This window comes from Canis lupus, chromosome 6 (genome assembly GCF_011100685.1).
Source record: "Canis lupus familiaris isolate Mischka breed German Shepherd chromosome 6, alternate assembly UU_Cfam_GSD_1.0, whole genome shotgun sequence".
Taxonomy (NCBI): Eukaryota; Metazoa; Chordata; class Mammalia; order Carnivora; family Canidae; genus Canis; species Canis lupus.
The window spans coordinates 41,010,661-41,019,116 of record NC_049227.1 but is presented as its reverse complement, the minus strand read 5'-3'; the positions used below and the strand labels follow the sequence as shown (position 1 = coordinate 41,019,116).

At 36.5% G+C, this 8,456-nt stretch overlaps 1 pseudogene; it reads left to right on the top strand.

Annotated features, from left to right (window-relative positions):
* On the top strand, positions 617 to 1,563 carry OR6C6LP (olfactory receptor family 6 subfamily C member 6L, pseudogene; annotated as a pseudogene).

Genomic DNA, 8,456 nt, shown 5'->3' with positions numbered 1-8,456 from the left:
TGAGAAATATTACAATAAAGAGAACAAATGGTTAGGAAAGAAGTTAGAATTATCTTTAGCATGTAATTATGTATCATTGTAAATTTCAGATGGAAAAATAATTTACAAATAGATAAATTAGAGAATATGTGTCCTTTTCCACTTTAGGTACATATATAAATATTTAGGTTAATATATATATTTAGTTAAAATATGTAATTAATATATATATTCATTTAGGGTTTTTTAAAATTTTATTTTATTCATGAGAGACACAGAGAGAGAGAGAGGGGGCAGAGACACAGGCAGAGGGAGAAGCATGCAGGGAGCCCGATGTGGGACTCGATCCTGGGACCGCAGGATCACACTCTGGGCGGAAGGCGGCGCTAAACCGCTGAGGCACCCAGGCTGCACCTATTCATTTAGTTTATATGTATTTAGGTTAATTTCTATATATTCAATTTATATACATTTAGGCCTATTTATATATATTTAGGTTTTATATAGTTATATATATATATGTTAATGTGTGTACATATAGGTTAATTTACATTATGCTACAGTATATTATATTCATGTATATATTTGACTTTGTCCTCTTTTCTTATGTATATTTGATAAGGCTTATAAAAGAGAGATGAAAAACCATTCAACGGAAATAGAGTTTATTCTCATAAGACTGACGGATGACCCACAATTGCAAGTTGTGATTTTTGTGTTTTTATTTCTTAATTACACATTGAGCCTGATGGGGAACTTAACCATTATCCTCCTCACTCTGCTGGATCCTCACCTCAAGATGCCAATGTATTTCTTTCTCCGTAATTTCTCATTTTTAGAAATCATATTCACAACGGTATGTATTCCCAGATACTTGAAAACCATAGTGACTAAAGAAAAAAAACATTTCATATAATAACTGTGTGGCTCAATTATTTTTTTATTATTTTACTGGGAGTTGCAGAGTTTTACCTTCTGGCTGCTATGTCCTATGACCACTATGTTGCCATCTCTAAACCCTTGCATTACTCAATCATTATGAACAGCAGAGTGTGCTATTGGCTTGTACTTTCTTCCTGGCTGACTGGATTCCTAATCATCTTTCCCCTATTGCTCATGGGACTCAAGCTGGATTTCTGTGCTTCCAAAACGATTGATCACTTTATGTGTGAAACTTCCCCCATCCTGCAGATATCCTGCACAGACACACATGTCCTAGAATTGATGTCTTTCATATTCGCTGTGGTGACACTTGTGGTCACATTGGTGTTAGTGGTTCTCTCCTACACTTTCATCATGAAGACCATTATGAAATTCCCTTCTGCACAGCAAAGGACCAAAGCTTTTTCCACCTGTACTTCCCATATGATTGTTGTCTCCATGACATATGGGAGCTGCATCTTTATGTATATTAAGCCATCTGCCAAAGAAAGGGTGACTGTATCCAAAGATGTAGCTTTGCTGTATACCTCAATTGCCCCTTTACTAAATCCCTTCATTTATACCCTAAGGAACCAGCAGGTGAAAGAAATATTTTGGGATATGTTACAAAAAAGGTTGTGTCTTTCAAAAAAACAATTGTAATAATTGCTACAAATCACAACATTGCCATAAAAACAAAAAATCTTTCATTCATTTCTTTTTTAAAAAAGATTTTATTTATTTGAGATAGAGAGCAGGAACAGAGTGGGGGCCAGAGGGAGAGGGAGAAGCAGGCTCCCTGCTGAGCAAGGAGTCCCATGCTGGGCTTGATCCCAGGACTCTGGGATCATGACCTGGGCCAAAGGCAGACACTCAACGAACTGAGCCACCAGGCGCCCTTATTCATTTCTTCTGATCATGTTTTTCTATTTCATTACTTATCTCATATAGGACATTCTCTTGAAGAATCCTGCAGCTCAGTCTCACCCTCACATTGTATTCTTCCTAATGAAAACACCCTGCTACAATAACTTACTCTCTCAAGTCGGTAATGCAAGCTTTAAATAGCATTTTTTAAATAATAAATTTATTTTTTATAGGTGTTCAATTTAAATAGCATTTTTATTGTATATTAGCTACTAGAAACCATGACTTTAAATAAAATATGCCTTTTATAAGTATAATTTGCTATATGTAATTTGTTAATTGATTAAACATATATTGTGTATCTCTCTTATTTCAGATGTTGCAAGGCTCTCAATCCTTATGCTTGAGAAGCTTGTCCCTAAGTAAGGAGACAAACACCTAACTCTAAGATTGATATATAGTGTATAATTAGTGTTGTCATAAAAGGATATTAAAATATGATAGGGCAGGGATCCCTGCCTGGCTCAGCGGTTTAGCGCCTGCCTTCGGCCCAGGGCGCGATCCTGGAGTCCCGGGATCGAGTCCCACGTCGGGCTCCCGGCATGGAGCCTGCTTCTCCCTCCTCCTGTGTCTCTGCCTCTCTCTCTCTCTCTCTCTCTCTCTCTCTCTCTCTCTATCATAAATAAATAAATAAATCTTAAAAAAAATACAATAGGGCATACCGTATAGCTTCTAAGTAATTTTGGAGTTCTGGGAGGACTTTTAGAAGAAGGTAATAATTATATTGAGGCTAAAAATATACATAAGGAAAGAAGACTGAGTTATAAATGTATGCAAATAGCACAGAGGTGTTAGATAATGACACACATTTGGAGAATTCGTATATCTCATGTTTTAAAAAAGGGTTTTCGAGATATTCAGCCTGAATCCACTAAAGGTTTTCTTACAAATACAAAATGGAATACTGCACAGAATATATAAAATTTTTGTGCCTCAGATTTTCCAAATATAAAGTAGGAGAAAAATTCTTTTTTTTTGAGAAAAATTCTTTTAAAGTTTTTATTTTATTTATTTTAGAGAAAGTGTGTGGGAGGGAGTAGGGGTGAGCAGGGGGAAAGGGAAGTGGACTCCTCACTGAGCCTGGAGCCCATGAGGGGCTTGATCTCAGGACACTGAGATCGGGATCTGAGCCAAAACCAAGAGTTGGATGCTTAACAGTTGAGCATCTGGGGACCCCAGATAGGAGAATAGGAGAATAATAGGAGAAATTTAATCCACATCTCATAGTTCATTAAATATATGCTATTAAAACTGTTTAGCACTCAGTAAAAGATATCACTTATTTTGAATGCTCAAAAATGTGGTTCAATTAGTACTTCATACGCTGTTATACAGATAGAGAAAACAACCCTAGAGAAATTGAAGGGATCTGTATACCACAACTGTATTTTGGACTTAAACTTAGTATTTTAGTAATGTTGAAAGGTTTTGTGTAAGACTCACCTTGGTAGTCTTACAAATGTAGATATTATTCCTATTTCTTTCATTCCTATGTCTGGAATATAACCAATATACTCTATGATACTAATCTGTTTTCTAAAATTGTAAAATAAATGCAATGTTTTCCATAGCAGCATAGTGTCAAATCATTACCTGACATAAGGTTTATTTACCAAAATCTTTCTCTCAATTCCAGTTTGTTTTCTACCTAGCAAAATTATGTTAAGTAATTCTGACCTGAAGAAAAAATGCACAGATTCTTTTCCTTTGGAAACAATAGTGTAAGCCCCCATATTAAAAAAATTCAGTAAACTTCCAGCCAGGAAAGATTTATTTCCTGTGTAGATATTCCACCCTTAATTTTGGTTTAGGGAAGTGATAGAACCATATCTTTCATCTACCTCATTTCTTTTTGTTCGTGGTAATTAGATTAATACTTCAATCTATTTAGAAACCCTATGTAAATGCATCTGACCTCAATTGCTTGCCACTGTTTTTAGAATTCGACAAACAAAAAAACTGACTTTGGTATTTTTTTAAATTTTTATTTATTTATGATAGTCACAGAGAGAGAGAGAGAGGCAGAGACACAGGCAGAGGGAGAAGCAGGCTCCATGCACCGGAAGCCCGATGTGGGATTCGATCCCGGATCTCCAGGATCGCGCCCTGGGCCAAAGGCAGGCGCTAAAGCTCTGTGTCACCCAGGGATCCCTGACTTTGGTATTTTTATAGAAATTTTGGTCAAAAGGGAATTCTCATTTGACTTACAAATTTGCAAGCAATTTTTTTTAAATTTATTACTAAAAATATGATTACTCTTACTTTCATTCAATGATGCTGAGAATCTTCTAAAACTATTAAAAAACATTTTTTCAATACTCTAATCTCATAATTCTAATTTCCATTTCTTCTGAAAGCTTCATAATTAGGAATTTCAAGTCCTTGGAAAACACGATTATTGCTTAGATTAAAAGAATAAACTTATTTGAACCCTTTTATTCACTAATAAGGGTTGCATTATTCAAATAGTTAATGTATAACTACAGAAATCCTTAAGGGCATCTGCAAAGAGTCTGTGAAGTACTAGTTCAAAGATAAACATTCGCTTGAGGAACCACAAGAAAAAATTCAATTGCACTCAAGCCAGTATAAAATAGTGAAAGGGAATAAAGGGGAAAGGAGAAAAAAATGAGTGGGAAATATCAGAAAGGGAGACAGAACATGAAAGACTCCTAACTCTGGGAAATAAACTAGGGGTGATGGAAGGGGAGGTGGGCGGTGCGTGGGGGTGATTGGGTGACGGGCACTGAGGTGGGCACTTGACAGGATGAGCAACAGGTGTTATTCCATATACTGGCAAATTGAACACCAATAAAAAATAAATTTATAAAAAAAAGTGACAAAAAGAAGTCAAACTCTCCCTCCTTGCAGATAACATGATACTGTACATAGAAAACCCAAAAGACTCCACCCCAAGATTGCTAGAACTCATACAGCAATTTGGCAGTGTGGCAGGATACAAAATCAGTGCCCAGAAATCAGTGGCATTTCTATACACCAACAATGAGACTGAAGAAAGAGAAATTAAGGGGTCAATCCCATTTACAATTGCACCCAAAAGCATAAGATACTTAGGAATAAACCTAACCAAGGAGGTAAAGGATCTATACCCTAAAAATTACAGAACACTTCTGAAAGAATTTGAGGAAAAAGAGATGGAAAAATATTCCATGCTCATGGATTGGAAGAATTAATATTGTGAAAATGTCCATGCTACTACCCAGGGCAATTTTCACATTCAATGCAATCCCTATCCAAATACCATGGACTTTCTTCAGAGAGTTGAAACAAATAATCTTAATATTTGTGTGGAATCAGAAAAGACCCCGAATAGCCAGGGGAATATTAAAAAAGAAAACCAGAGCTGGGGGCATCACAATGCCAGATTTCAGGCTGTACTACAAAGCTGTGGTCATCAAGACAGTGTGGTACTGGCACAAAAACAGATACAGAGATCAATGGAACAGAATAGAGAATCCAGAAGTGGAACTTTATGGTCATAATATTCGACAAAGCAGCAAAGACTATCTCCTGGAAAAAGGACAGTCTCTTCAATAAACGGTGCTGGGAAAATTGGGCATCCACATGCAGAAGAATGAAAGTAGACCATTCTCTTACACCACAAAGATACACTCAAAATGGATGAAAGATGTAAACGTGACACAAGAATCCATCAAAATCCTAGAGAAGCATACAGGCAACACCCCTTTTGAACTTGGCCACAGCAACTTCTTGCAAGATAAATATATTAAGACAAGGGAAACAAAAGCAAAAATGAATTAAGGGGACTTCATCAAGATAAAAAGCTTCTGCACAGCAAAAGAAACAGTCAACAATCAACCTGGATGGGATTGGATGGGAGAAGATATTTGCAAATCACCTATTAGATAAAGGGCTAGTATCCAAGATCTACAAAGAACTTAATAACCTCAACAGCAAAAAAACAATCCAATCATGAAATGGGCAAAAGGCATGAACAGAAATCTCACAGAGGAAGACATAGACATGGCCAACAAGCACATGAGAAAATGCTCCGCATCACTGGCCATCAGGGAAATACAAACCCAAACCACAATCATATCCCACCTCACACCAGTGAGAATGGGGAAAATTAACAAGGCAGGAAACTACAAATGTTGGAGAGGATGTGGAGAAAGGGGAACCCTCCTGCACTATTGATGGGAATGTGAACTGGTGCAGTCACTCTGGAAAACTGTGTGGAGGTTCCTCAAAGAGTTAAAAATAGATCTGCCCTACGACCCAGCAATTGCACTGCTGGGGATTTACTCCAAAGATACGGGTGCAGTGAAACGCCAGGACACCTGCCCCCCCAATGTTTCAAGCAGCAACGTCCACAAAAGCCAAATTGTGGAAGGAGCCTCGGAGTCCATCGAAAGATGAATGAATAAAGAAGATGTGGTCTATGTATCCAATGGAATATTACTCAGCCATTAGAAATGGCAAATACCCACCATTTGCTTCGACGTGGATGGACCTGGAGGGTATTATGCTGAGTGAAATAGGTCAATCGGAAAAGGACAAACATTATATGGTCTCATTCATTTGGGGAATATAAAAATTAGTGAAAGGGAATAAAGGGAAAGGAGAGAAAATGAGTCGGAAATATCAGAGAGGGAGACAGAACATGAGAGAATCCTAACTCTGGGAAATGAACACGGGGTAGTGGAAGGGGAGGTGGGTGGGGGGATGGGGTGACTGGGTGATGGGCACTGAGGGGGGCACTTGGCGGGATGAGCACTGTGTGTTATGCTATATGTTGGCAAATTGAACTCCAACAAAAAAATATTTTTAAAAAGTTAACAAAAACAGAAGCAAAAAAAAAAAAAAAAAGCAAAAACCAACAGTAATAATCGCTGGGAGGGAGGCAGGTTTTGGAGGCCAAATGTACCAGTTCTAGTGGACATAATAGAAGGTGATATGTCATAGACAAACAACAGAAAAGGCAGGTGGTGCAGCTTAATCTAGTTGGGAGTGGGAAGAAGTTTGAATAGGAATATCTTAGTTGGGATCCCTGGGTGGCGCAGCGGTTTGGCGCCTGCCTTTGGCCCAGGGCGCGGTCCTGGAGACCCGAGATCGAATCCCACATCAGGCTTCCGGTGCATGGAGCCTGCTTCTCCCTCTGCCTGTGTCTCTGCCCCCCCCCCCTCTCTGTGACTATCATAAATAAATAAAAATTTTTAAAAAAAGGAATATCTTAGTTTAGAAGTGCTAGACCCTTATTAAGGTTTAGATAATCTGTGGTAACAAACTTGTAAGTGACAGACATTTAAAAATGAGAAGCTTTATCAGAATATCTCAACAAAAATTAGTGCTTTTACTTGGACTTGTTTTAAGTAAACTCATTGTTTGGCTCATTAGTAGGATCAGAATAATCAGAATATTGAGAAAGCCTTAGTTTAAGTTATACTTGTACAGGTGACTATTGAACAACACAAGTTTGACCTGCACTGTTTCACTTATATGTGGATTTTTTTATAAATACATACAGTACTATAAATGTATTTCTTCTTATTAACATCTTATTTACTCCAGCTTATTTTATTGTAAGAATTGTAAGAATTATATATAAATATAATTCATATAAATAAAAATTTTAAAAATATATATATATAATTCATATAGCATACAAAATATGTGTTAATAGACTATGTTACCAGTAAGCCTTTCTATTAATAGTAGTCTTTCAGCAGATAAGATTTTAGAGAGTAAAATGTTATACATGGATTTTACTTTCCAGGGAGGCAGTGCTCCAATCACTATGTTGTTCAAGGGTCAACTGAGTTAGACTGTCTCAATATGTTTTGTATAGATAGATAGATAGAGAGAGAGAGAGAGAGAGATGTATATATTTGTGTGTTTTACATATATATGTGTGTTTTATATACATATATATGTATTTCAACATGCTTGAAATCACATTTGTGACTCAAATCTCTTTTAAGATGCAGTTCATTCTACAAGTTGTACCCAAACATATAATATAGTCCAGTTGATTATATATTAATGTAATCCTCCTCCTGCCTGTATTTTATTCTACTTCTTAAGATAGTGTTATTCAAAAATGTTTTCTTCTAAATAACTGGTTCATATAGAACATACTTTAGCAAAACAATCACATTTTTAATAGACAAACAATTTCAAAGATGAGCATCACCAATGATGGCTAATATCTGTTAAAATTTTAAATTAATTACTTTAAACACAATCATTATTACTAAACTATATTATAGAAATATAAATAAAAATTAATTTTAAGTAAATAAAATGAGTAAGTAAATAAACTCAGTATTTAAAAAAATATACCTGATTACAAATAAAGATGGTAATAACCTTGGAATAGTGTGTTACATTAAGTATAATTCAAATTAAACAACATTTTATAGTCTTGACTAATTACAAATTAAAGACAAAGGAGACATGTTGAAAAACGTAGCTCTGGAGCCTCGGTGGCTTAGTCAGTTAAGCGTCTGCCTTCAGTCAGGTCATGATCCCAGGGTCCTGGGATCCAGCCCTGCATTGGGCTCCAAGCTCAACGGGAACCTTGTTTCTTCCTCTCCTTCTGTCATTCCCCCTTCTTGTGTTCTCTGACTCTCTCTCTCTCTGTCAAA